Source organism: Schistocerca nitens, chromosome 7 (assembly GCF_023898315.1).
Source record: "Schistocerca nitens isolate TAMUIC-IGC-003100 chromosome 7, iqSchNite1.1, whole genome shotgun sequence".
NCBI lineage: Eukaryota > Metazoa > Arthropoda > Insecta > Orthoptera > Acrididae > Schistocerca > Schistocerca nitens.
Genome location: NC_064620.1, coordinates 539,643,282 through 539,655,511, shown reverse-complemented (window position 1 = coordinate 539,655,511; position 12,230 = coordinate 539,643,282). Strand labels below are relative to the sequence as shown.

The 12,230-nt window shown below is 41.2% G+C and overlaps 1 protein-coding gene across 1 annotated transcript in view; it reads left to right on the top strand.

Moving 5' to 3' along the window:
• Positions 1 to 1,018: 1,018 nt before the first annotated feature.
• LOC126195195 (juvenile hormone acid O-methyltransferase) overlaps positions 1,019 to 12,230 on the top strand; it is a 54,819-nt gene continuing 43,607 nt past the window's right edge. Inside the window, exon 1 of the mRNA XM_049933710.1 lies at positions 1,019 to 1,102. The gene's annotated coding sequence lies outside the window, so the exon portion shown is untranslated. The remainder of the gene's footprint in view (positions 1,103 to 12,230) is intronic.

Sequence of the window (12,230 nt, the reverse complement as noted above, 5' to 3'; positions counted from 1 at the left end):
AAGGACATCACAAACATCCATGCCCGAGGCAGGATTCGAACCTGCGACCGTAGTAGTCGCGCGGTTCCGGACTGAAGCGCCTAGAACCGCTTGGCCACCGTGGCCGGCGATAGGCTACAATCCGATCTTTATCAAAGTCGGAAACGTGATGGTACGCATTTCTCCTCCTTACACGAAGCATCACAACAACGTTTCACCAGGCAACGCCGGTCAACTACTGTTTGCGTATGAGAAATCGGTTGGAAACTTTCCTCATGTCAGCAAGTTGTAGGTGTCGCCACCGGCGCCAGCCTTGTGTGAATTCTCTGAAAAGCTAATCATTTGCATATCACAGCATCTTCTTCCTGACGGTTAAATTTCGCGTCTGCAGCTCGTCATCTTCGTGTTGTAGCAATTTTAATGGCCAGTACTGTACATTTCGCGTATGGACCACGAAGATAAGATCGAGAAATTAGGGCACTTACAGAGGCATATAGATAATCGTTTTTCCCTCGCTCTATCTGCGAGTGAAACAGGAAAGGTAGCGACTAGTTAAGGTAACGGGTACTCTCCGCTTGCGGAGTATGTATGTAGATGTAGATGTAGATGTAGATGTAGATGTAGAAAGAGAGTGTGCAGGAAAGAGGACAGTATGGAATGGCGTGGACGTTCGACTGCTGAACACGCTTCGGAATCGTAGTGAACCAGAGAGCGGCTGAATGAACAAGAGACGGTAAGGCGCAACGGAAGAGGACAGTCCGAGTCGGCAGGTAGCCGTGAAGGTCGCCCGCGCTGGAATAACCGGGCGTCGCTTGTCGCAGCCGCATACATTGCCTCCAGGAGCGTTTCCTGAGTACCCGGGGTTATCTCCACCGATGATGCCGGAGTGGGGGTCAAGAAAACTCACGGTACCGAGAGCCAGCCGGGAGGAGGAGCGGGTGGCGTCCGCAGTGAAGGGGAGGCTTCGAAATAGGCCCGCGGCCCAAGCTGCTGGACCTATATAAATGCCGGCAGTGGCCACACGGTGGCACTCGCGTCGCACTGTGACCGCTCCTCCCGCTTCTGAGGACCGTCCCGTCGCTCCCACACATCACTCCACCGGCTCTGCCCGTCACGCCCAAAGGTAAATAGCCCACAGCTTGTCTACTCGGTAACCACGTTACGTGAGCTGTCATCAACAGTTTTTGTGAAACCTCAACCTTACAAGCCGCTAGTGTATGTAAATTACGTCGCAGCAGAGTCTGGGTATCGAATCAAAGCTCTCCTAGTAGATTATCAGTCACTGCAGATATTACACGCGTACTTGTGACGAACCTGACGGCCAAATGTTTTTATAACTGAACATGATTTTCATCATTAAAGACAGCAGTGTACCGTCTATCGCTTATGTTAATAATACTGTGAAGATACATTGGATTCAGTGAGCTACGAAATTATGTACTGTTACGAAGATGTGTAATAGCCAGAGTCAGTTATCTGAAACCTTAAGGTACTATTTACAAACTGAAACTGCCTCACAAATTAAAACTGTGTGCCGGACCGAGACTCGAACTCGGGACCCTTGCCTTCATCACGAACTGTATTTAAAAATTATGTACCAGAGATAAATACTAGTGACTAAGAGAGCAATGTACTTACATTTCGTTCAGCACTGCGCCAAACACACGACAACCACTGTGCTTCGTTTTAAACGTTGCTGTAAAACACGTTTTATACAGTGACACGCTTGTGATTTGTTCTTGCTAAGAGTAGCCTGCCGTACTGTCACTGTTAAGGTTAGTGTTTTCATTTCAATCTTTTACATGTACAATGTTGACAATAACAGCGTAGGTGCGTAACAATGACTCACCATTAACATTAAAAAGTAGACGTCTCCCTGAAGTACTGAGAAATAATGTTTACTTGAGTACGAACTATGATCTAATAAGCCGATAGGTTGTTCGTGATCAAATCAATAATATTTACAGAATATCAGGAAAGTGATTTCTATTTAATACGATTTTTTTGTTCTGTCTAGGACCGACGGAAAATTTAGTTACAGATTTCGTTACAATTTTAGAGTGTATACAAATAAATCTGCAACAGACAGCTTCTTTTGAATGGGTTGTTCATGAAGAAAGGCCATGCTTTACAGCATAATTATATTTTAGTTTCGTGTCCTACAATTACCTGGTGAAAAACGCGCTGGTGTCTGTTCAACATTTCGGAGATGTCATAAATACTTCACAGACAACGATAAGACGATATCCCAGTGTGGCAACCGAATTACAAGGAATGACAATGACTTTACTCTCTTACTTACTGTTACAAGTCACATCACTACACTAATTCCCGACACGATAGTGTAATCGTCTTAATGGAAAAACGTGCATGAAATAATGTACGGGCCGCGTTTTTTAATTTCTTCAAAAACAATGAAAGGAAACACTTTTCGGTACAACACTTTTTCTTTTTGATGTTCACCGTGCTTGCAAGCCAATTCCGGAAATGCTTTTCAACTTCACTGCTGGTTCCTCAAAAACATGGGTTTACAGGGACTCATCAGTTTCTTGAGGTGATGAAACCTGCTGCTCATAATTGGTTTGTTTTCCATAAGGGAAAAAAAGAAGTCGTCATGCGATGTATTTCGTGAATACGAAAAATGAGGCATTAGTTCGATGTTATACTCCGTAAATGATCGATTGTGTGATGTACTGTCTGACAACTGGCATTTTCACTGTGCAGAACGATATGGTATTTTCGTTTGTTTTTCTTAATTTTATCTATGACTTACGGGAAACAAATTGTTTTCCACTATCAACCAAAGCTGTTCTCTGACGGTTCAAAGCAATGGTCGCGACATGTCCATTGTAAGCAAAGAAACAATCAATCATCTTTTGAACGAGTTTCCCTAACGAACTACTTTTTTGCGTAGGTTCATTTCGGATCTCCGTTAGTAAATGGCTAACGGGTTCATGGGACCCAGTATCACTTAGAGCTTGCCTATCTAGCCGCTTCCAAGGGCAACAAAAACTTGATTTTCAATATTTCATATAATTATTAACCGATTTTAAAAATTTAAAATGGCGTCACAATCTACTCATTAAGAGGGATACTCTTAATTTAAAGGTTTCGCACGGAAAGACAGGTATCACAATTACAAACTATGTATATTTTTGAAGCATCGCCGGCCGCTGTGGCCGAGCGGTTCTAGACGCTTCAGTCCGGAACTGCGCTGCCGTTACGGTCGCAGATTCGAATCCTGCCTCGGACATGGATGTGTGTGATGTCCTTAGGCTAGTTAGGTTTAAGTAGTTCTAAGTCTAGGGGACTGATTATCTCAGATGTTAAGTCCCATAGTGCCTCGAGCCATTTGAACCATTTCTTGAATCTTGAAGCGTCGTAAATCAAAGTGCGCTAATACCCAGACTATATTCATCCAGAATCAGTGAATAAGAGCATTTAGTGATTTGGAAAAACTTTACACATAATTTCACTCCGTTACGAAACTCTTTCTTCCTGGCACACCCACAAAATGAAACGAACAAAAGTTTATCGCCTAATATGTTTTCGATGTTTATGCAGTAAAACAGAATCGGACATGGCGTTTTGATTTATTACTTGTTTGCTACCAACTATATTCACAACTCAGTTTTCAGACATTATCCGAATATACTACTGAATGTGCCTGCAAATTTATATCACTGTACCACACATAGTTCAGAAGATATGACGTCATAAATTAGTGATGCATGAAAAACTAGATTTTCAGTTGACAATTTTCTCCTCTGAATGCGAAAATATTTTATCGTTGACAGCCTACATAGGGAGAAATGATCATCGCAATACAGTAAGAGACATCTGGCCTCGTAGAGAAAGTTTTAAGGGTTCACTTTTCCTACGCGCTGCTAGAGAGGGAAACGGTAGAGAGATATTTTTAAGAACATGACGTGAATTGCAGAGTAGTCACGAAGATGTAGATGTACATATGGATGTTCAAACCGGAGCACAAATTATCCAGTATAAACTTTAAACATAATCTCAAACGTTTTCCAAACTTTTTCTCACTTTTATGCATAATGTAGAATGTTTAACACATTAACTTATTTGTAAAGTAATCAGAAATTTGAAGCCGTTTCATACATGAGAGTTCAATGGAATCGGAGAGTTACTGGTTAACTGCTACTTAGTTTCATGCTGGTACGAATACATTCATGTAATGTCTTCTGTTAGTGTATTGTACACGGGTTTTTCATTATATCAGTCGAATTGTTTTATCATATCTTTAAACCAATTCACATGAGCTGTTACTGAACTTCGCTAGACCTACAAAATTCGTAAATTCATACGATGAAAACATCACGTGAAATGTCCTTTTTTTCACAACACAGTTTGTTTGAACACTCACTATAGACGAACTACTCGGACAGTTCATTGGTTTAAAAATAGGAAACATTTACAGTGATGAAATATGTCAAAAGCGCCATCTTATGATCGTTAATAAAATGTTTATAGTTGCTCTCATTGCATTCAAAACGCACAATGGTAGAGTGACTGCAGAGTATTTAAACTTTCCACAGCTAGGCTAGATGATTCATCAGGAAAAAAAGAAATTTCCCGGAGTTGCATTTAAACGGTCATAATTTTATTATACGATATAAAAGAACCCGGCGCATGTGCGGGACGTTCCAACTAGCGCTCAGCAACTAATTTCGTTACTGTAATTTCCGATCTCTTTCTCTCTAACCGCATAGCTGCATATTATTAGGTACTTGACGAGATCGCATTTTCATTTGTGCACTGCAACCTTAACGAACATGTAACTTACGATACCCTTTCTAACTGATGCTATCTCTTCTATTCTCTAGATTCTAAAGGAAATATTTAGCATGTAAACTGAAGTTCATGAAAAACCTATGTATGCAAATATCTATCGTATTTCGAGTACATTCACGCCTTTGTTGAGCGATGAATCAGTTCCCCCGACCGTTAAATAGAGACACCTGAAGTTGTTCAGCATTTCCACAAATAGCTGTGACGTCTCTTGGAAATTGTTAGAAAACGCTTTGGTGACCTGAACGCCAAAACTGTGAAACTCGAAGTATCCCAGACTAGCTACTCGTTCATTTCAAGTCATGGATAAATTTGAAATCTTTCTTTCCGGTTTACGAAAACGTGCTACAAGGGCAGCGCTGCATTTGTATTTTGTCATACGGGCATACTTTCTTTGTGCTCTCCAACTTCCGCAATGCATCACTTACAGGACCTTAAGGCCGAATCACGCTGAAAGTCAACGGAACATAATGGAATGTACGGTAATGTCACTGTCAAATGGAGGTGTATTTGTACAGAACTTCAGCTAAACGTCACTTCGATTAGAATTGTGCCGAACGGTGAAAAATGACAGTATTAAATCTATTTATGATACAGAAAGCCGGACTATAACATGAGAGTAGAGGAGAAGCTAAGATAGAGTTTATTCATGGCCAAAAAAAAAAAAAAAAATCATAAAGGGTATTTGTATAGAATAGGCAGTAGGGGTTTTGACTGACTCCGGGTTGCCTACTTCCAGGCGTAGGGCTGCGGCAGGACAGGAAGCAGCGAAGATGATAATGTCCCATCGACAGCGTGGTCATTAGAGACGGAGCACAAGCTCGGATTACGGAAGGATGAGGAAGGAAATCAGCTGTGTCTTTTTCAAAGAAAAAATCCTGGCGTTTTCTTAGAGTGGTTTAGGGAAATCACGGAAAACCTAAATCCGGATTGCCGGACGGGGAGATTTGAACAGTCGTCCTTCCGAATGCGAGTCCATCGTACTAAACACCGCGCCATCTCGTTCGCTGGTAGGAGAACGACGGCGGGTTGCTTTCTTAGCATTCGCCGAACCCACACGGCATCGTCAGAAACACACACACACACACACACAAACACACACACACACACACACACACACACACACACACTCACACACACACACACACACACGAACGTGTGTGTACATAACATGTTAAATGGGTATCTTCTTTATTTCAAGCTTACTATAGCTTTTGCAAAGAAATCCAGTTCATATGATCTTTGTTGGATTACAAAAGTTTTGCAATTTTTGTTATGAACAATTTTCTCAGCAACACAGGTTGTTGGATATTTCACTTTCTCGAGAACTTCTGCATAGAAAGGTTCTGCTGCAGGCTAAGAATTGTAATCTTCAAGTAGATATGATCTCCGATTACTTTCTTTGACTTAACAAATTTTTGACTTTACAAAAGTTGAATATTGGAGTAGACCAGTTTGCAGTATAATTTTTTCCAAAACAGTCTTCTATTCGACATCTCCAACGAAATCTCCTGCTTTTAATTTAAGTAGATGAGATTCAGTCACTTTTGTTTTTTTATGCGCAGAAGATTAAGGGCTATTATTCTTTACACCAGGTGGTTTTATTTTTATTGTCCTGTGTTCTGTGCGACTTTATTCTCGTACCAACCCTTGTACAATATTAATCCATTTTAGGAACTTTGAATAGTATTTACTTAAGAGTTTTGTTGGAGCGATCAACCATGGGAGCTACCATATTTGAAAAAGTGCAGTAATGATTGACTTTGATATATTACATTATTTTTTGAAACTAGCATTGCAAAATTCCTTTCCTACATCAGCCTTTGTAAATGTGATGATAATCGTCATTTTTCGGTTTATACATTTTTAAGTACATCTGCTTCTACTGTACCACGTTTATAATTCGTAGTAGCAACCCATGGAGTAAACATTGGTCACTGCTGATAAACATTTACAGTCAGAATTCCATGTGAAATAAGGAATCATCGTCTCCTAAGTCTGTTTGGTGAAAATCGTCAAAACCCTTTGTGAAAACAGATGTTCTTGGACATATCCTGTATAGCAGGAAGATGCAGCTCATCCGGCCGGTGTGGTCGAGCGGTTCTAGGCGCTACAGTCTGGAACCGAGGGACCGCTACGGTCACAGGTTCGTATCCGGCCTCGGGCATGGATGTGTGTGATGTCCTTAGCTTAGTTAGGTTTAAGTAGTTCTAAGTTCTAGGGGACTGGTGACCTCAGATGTTAAGTCCCATAGTGCTCAGAGCCATTTGAACCATTTGATGCATCTCAGTAGCGATGGCAGCTTGAACTTCTCATGCTTCTTCAACTACTGATGTTATTTGAAGCTAAAATGGTCTTGCCATCAGAATATTAGACTAAAATGTTTGACTATATAAAATACAGGTCATAGTTTCACTAGAATTTAGAGAAATGAATAAAAGGTTAATGATACTCTACATTCCAGACTGAACTATAATTTTCAAAGTAGTGTTAATCTGGCTTCTACTAAGCACTCATCCTCAGTTACGCTGCAGGATCTTGCCAACGTTTTTAAACGAAGCAAAATACAAAGTGTGTTTTATTTACCAGTAGAATGAGATCTACATCTGATTAAACCAATTCTCATTCAACTTTCATTTCTCTCATAACAATAATAGTCACTATCTTTTCGCAATTCCCACAACTTTTTTCTTGCAATTATCAGGGATTGAAAATAACATTTTATGAGCAGTCTCTTGTTACCTTCGGCCCCAAACATCAATCATCAGTTACAAAGCAAAAATTTTTCTCAATATTTTTCAGCAGTGGACAACCTGATATTCCCGTCACTTTGGAAAAGAGAGAAAATGTTTTTTACTTGTACTTTTTAAACTGCTTAAATGGCATTGGAATAACGCGTTGTTATAATGCTCTGGAAAGAAAGCCGCGTCTTACTTGTAAAGGGACGCTGCAAGGTTTTCTCAAATATATAAGAAACGGACACATACAATAGCTTCAGTTACCTAATATCGGCAACTTTTCAACGTCAAAGTTCAGACAGGTAGGCGGACATACAGCTCAGCCGACGTGCTTCGGCAAGACAACACACGCACACGACGGCCGACTATACTTTAGACAACGCCGACGCGCACCTGCTAACCTCTCAGAGACATTTAACTTCGGTAACGGGTTCGTGCTGCCGGCTGTCGAACTCTGCCTATGCTCTATCTGATCAAAAGTATACGGACACACCTATGTACGAAGTTGATCTCTGTACGTCGTGAGAGGCGTGACCTCCTGTACCTCCTTGGTACACAAAACGGGTTAGAACATTGTTGCAGAAACAACGAAACAAACATGCCAAATTTAAACAGACGCAATATCCCCAAGATTGGCGATCTTTCATAGAAGCTCGAAATGTAGCGCGGGCTTCAATGCGAGATGCTTATAACAGTTTCCACAACGAAACTTTGTCTCGAAACCTGGCAGAAAATTCAAAGAGATTCTAGTCGTATGTGAAGTATGTTAGCGGCAAGAAACAACCAATGCCTTCTCTGCGCAATAGCAATGGCGATACTATCGAAGGTAGTGCTGCCAAAACAGAGTTATTAAACACAGCGTTCCGAATGCCTTCACAAAAGAAGACGAAGTAAATATTCCAGAATTCGAATCGAGAACAGCTGCCAGCATGAGTAACGTAGGAGTAAATATTCTCGGAGTAGTGAAGCAACTTAATTCACTTAATAAATGCAAGTCGTCTTGTCCAGACCGTATACCAATTAGGTTCCTTTCGGAGTATGCTGATGCATTAACAATCATATACAACCGTTCTCTCGACGGGAGATCCGTACCCAAAGACTGGAAAGTTGCACCGCACCAATATTCAAGAAAGGCATTAGGAGTAATCCACTAAATTACAGACTCATATCGTTAACGTCGATATGTAGCAGGATTTTGGAACATATATTGCATTCAAACATTATGAATTACCTCGAAGAAAACTTTCTATTGACACACAGTCAACATGGGTTTATCAAACATCGTTCCTGTGAAACACAAGTAGCTCTTTATTCACGTGAAGTGTTGAGTGCTATAGACAAGGGATTTCAGATCGATTCCGTATTTCTGGATTTCCGGAAGGCTTTTGACACTGTACCACACAAGCAGCTCATAGTGAAATTGCGTGCCTATGGAATATCGTCTCAGTTATGTGACTGGATTTGTGATTTCCTGTCAGGGAGGTCACAGTTCGTAGTAACTGGCGGAAAGTCATCGAGTAACACAGAAGTGATTTCTGGCGTTCCCCAAGGTAGTGTTATAGGCCCTTTGCTGTTCCTTATCTATATAAACGATTTGGGAGACAATCTGAGCAGCCGTCTTCGGTTGTATGCAGATGACGCTGTCGTTTATCGACTAATAAAGTCTTCAGAAGATCAAAACAGACTGCAAAACGATTTAGAAAAGATATCTGAATGGAGCGAGCGAAAAGTGGCAGTTGATCCTAAATAATGAAAAGTGTGAGGTCATCCACATGAGTGCTAAAAGGAACTTGTTAAACTTTGGTTACACGATCGATCTGTCAGATCTAAAGGCCGTAAATTCAATTAAATACCTAGGAGTTACAATTACGGACAACTTAAATTGGAAGGAACATACAGGAAATGTTGTAGGGAAGGCTAACAAAAGACTGCGTTTTATTGGCAGGACATTTAGAAAATGTAACAGATATACTAAGGAGACTGCCTACACTACGCTTGTCCGTCCTCTTTTAGAATACTGCTGCGCGTTGTGGAATTCTTACCAGATAGGAGTGGCGCAGTACATCGAAAAAGTTCAAGGAACGGCAGCACGTTTTGTATTATCGCGAAATATGGGAGAGAGTGTCACAGAAATGATACAGGATTTGGGCTGGACATCATTAAAAGAAAGGCGTTTTTTGTTGGGACGGAATCTTCTCACGAAATTCCAATCACCAACTTTCTCCTCCGAATGCGAAAATATTTTGTTGACACCGACCTACACAGGGAGGAACAATCAACACGATAAAATAAGGGAAATCAGAGCTCGTACGGAAAGATATAGGTGTTCATTCTTTCCGCGCGCTATTCGAGATTGGAAGAATAGAGAATTGTGAAGGTGGTTCGATGAACCCTCTGCCAGGGACTTGAATGCGATTTGCAGAGTATCCATGTAGATGTAGATGTAGAACCCGCCAGCATAAAAGTGGGCTGTGAGTACTGGTCGCCAGCAGAGAAGTAGTCACATCAGGAGAGTTCACTAATTTTGAATGTGGACTAGTCATTTGATATGACATAATTAACAGATACATCAGGGACATTTAAAACCTTCTAAAGCCGTCAAGTCCGTTGTCGGGGATGTGATTGTGAAGTGGAAGCGTGAAGAAACAACCATAGCCAAACAAAGACCAAGCAACCCTTATGCAGTGATGATTAGAGACCGTCAAGCATTGCGGAGGCTGGTTGTGAAAAGTCGCATGAAATCAGTGGAAGACAACATGCGTCGGTTGCAAAGTGCTACCAGGAGTTCAGCTGGCACAATGACTGTGTGTATGAAGTTCAAAAGAATGGTGTAAAATGGTCGAGTAGCTCCTCATAACTCACACATTTCTGTAGTCAGTGCTAAGAGATACTGATAGTTGCATAAAGAGTGCCGCCACTGAACAGCTGATGACTGAAAACGTGTAATTTAGAGTTATAAATCACACGATACCCTGTGGCAAGCCGATGTCCCATCTATCATCTGTTGTGCCAGCAGTGAAGTAGAGGAGATGGTGTTACATATGGGAGGGTTTCTCGTGGTTAGGCTATAATCCCCTTATTGCGCTTCAGAAAGCGCTCAATGATGAAATATTGAAACAGATTTTAAAGGACTGTGTTCTCCATACAGTAGAAAACAGTTCAGAGATGATGGTTGTATCAGCATAAAAATACACCTTGTCATAAAGCAGCGCCTGTGAGACAACAGTACGTGCACATTAATATTCCTGAAATGGACTAGCCTACAAACGGAACACCTTTGGTATGAGAAAGTCGATTTTGCTCCAGACATTAGCATCCAACGTCACTACCCTCTCTGATCTCGGCTCTTGAGGAAGAATGGGCAGTCATTCCTCCACAGATATTCAGACATATCATTCTGTCTTGCCAGCATAGTTAAGCCATCATTAACCTGAAGGGTGGACACAGCCCATATTAATGTCCACTAACAGGTGTCCTTATGCTTTCAGTCAAATAGTAAGTCTTCAGTCCTACTCTGAAATCGAATACGATCTCTCGCTTCCTGTTCTAAAGCTCCGAAGCGTACTGTTCCATATGCCAAATTCCACGTAATAATTTCGTGAACAGTTTCTAAATCTTCTGAATTTTCGAACAGAACCTTTTATGGCTGAGTTTTCAAGTAAGTGAGTTTAGGTGAGTCTTCATTCCCCACGACCATCATAAACTTCAAGTAATAATCACTGCTTCCTGAAGCTCCTCCAATAGATATTATTTCATTACCCTGTGAATTAGTGCCTGCCACTTTTGATGCAGCAATAATAATCGGTCTATCAATTCATTCGGATTATTCCGGTGGACGAAGTTGATATGTGCTGACGATTCAATGGAGGCCTTCTTCCAATATTTAACGTCAAGTTCGTTTCCTCCATGCCTGTACATTCGCATGTCCATATGTATTTCATTATCTCTCAATGACGATCCAACGCATTTACCTCATTATATCAGAGAACTGAATAACATCTCCAGCTTGAAAAGATAATGACATACCTACTGAACCCCAAGAACAATGTCTGTATTCCAGAATGAAATTTTCACTCAGCAGCGGAGTGTGCGCTGGTAGGACTTTTCCTGGCAGACTAAAACTATGTGCCACACGATGTTCAATCTCGTAACCTTTGCCCGTCGCGAACAAGTGTTCGATACCTACGACCCCTCCTCACAGCTTCACTTCCGGCAGTACCTCGTATCCTACCTTCCAAATTTCATAGAGATTCTTCTGCGAAACATGCAAAACTAGCTCTCCTGGAAGAAACAATAACGCAGAGACATGGCTTTGCCACAGGGAGATGTTTCCAGAATGAATTTTGCAGTCTCCAGCGGAGCGTGCGCTGATGTCTACTCTTGTCCTTGAACGCATTCGTTAGCCCCCAACATCCTTCCTTCCATCCAGACCTTCCTCGTTTCCCATTGGTCTTAGCTGGTGCAGTCTACCCAAATTTCCCTCTCACAGAACTCGCGACGTCAAAATATATTACTTTTGTACACCTATAAATACTTTAAAATACTTTTACATCTACCAATGTCACTATTGTGCTAGTGACAGTAGCAGCAGCAGCACAAGTGGTAGAAATATTAACTCGACTAGTTCCTAGTCACTAATACTTATTCGTGTTGTTTCTGCATACACCCAATTCATTTTTAATTTCATCAATTCTATTTAAT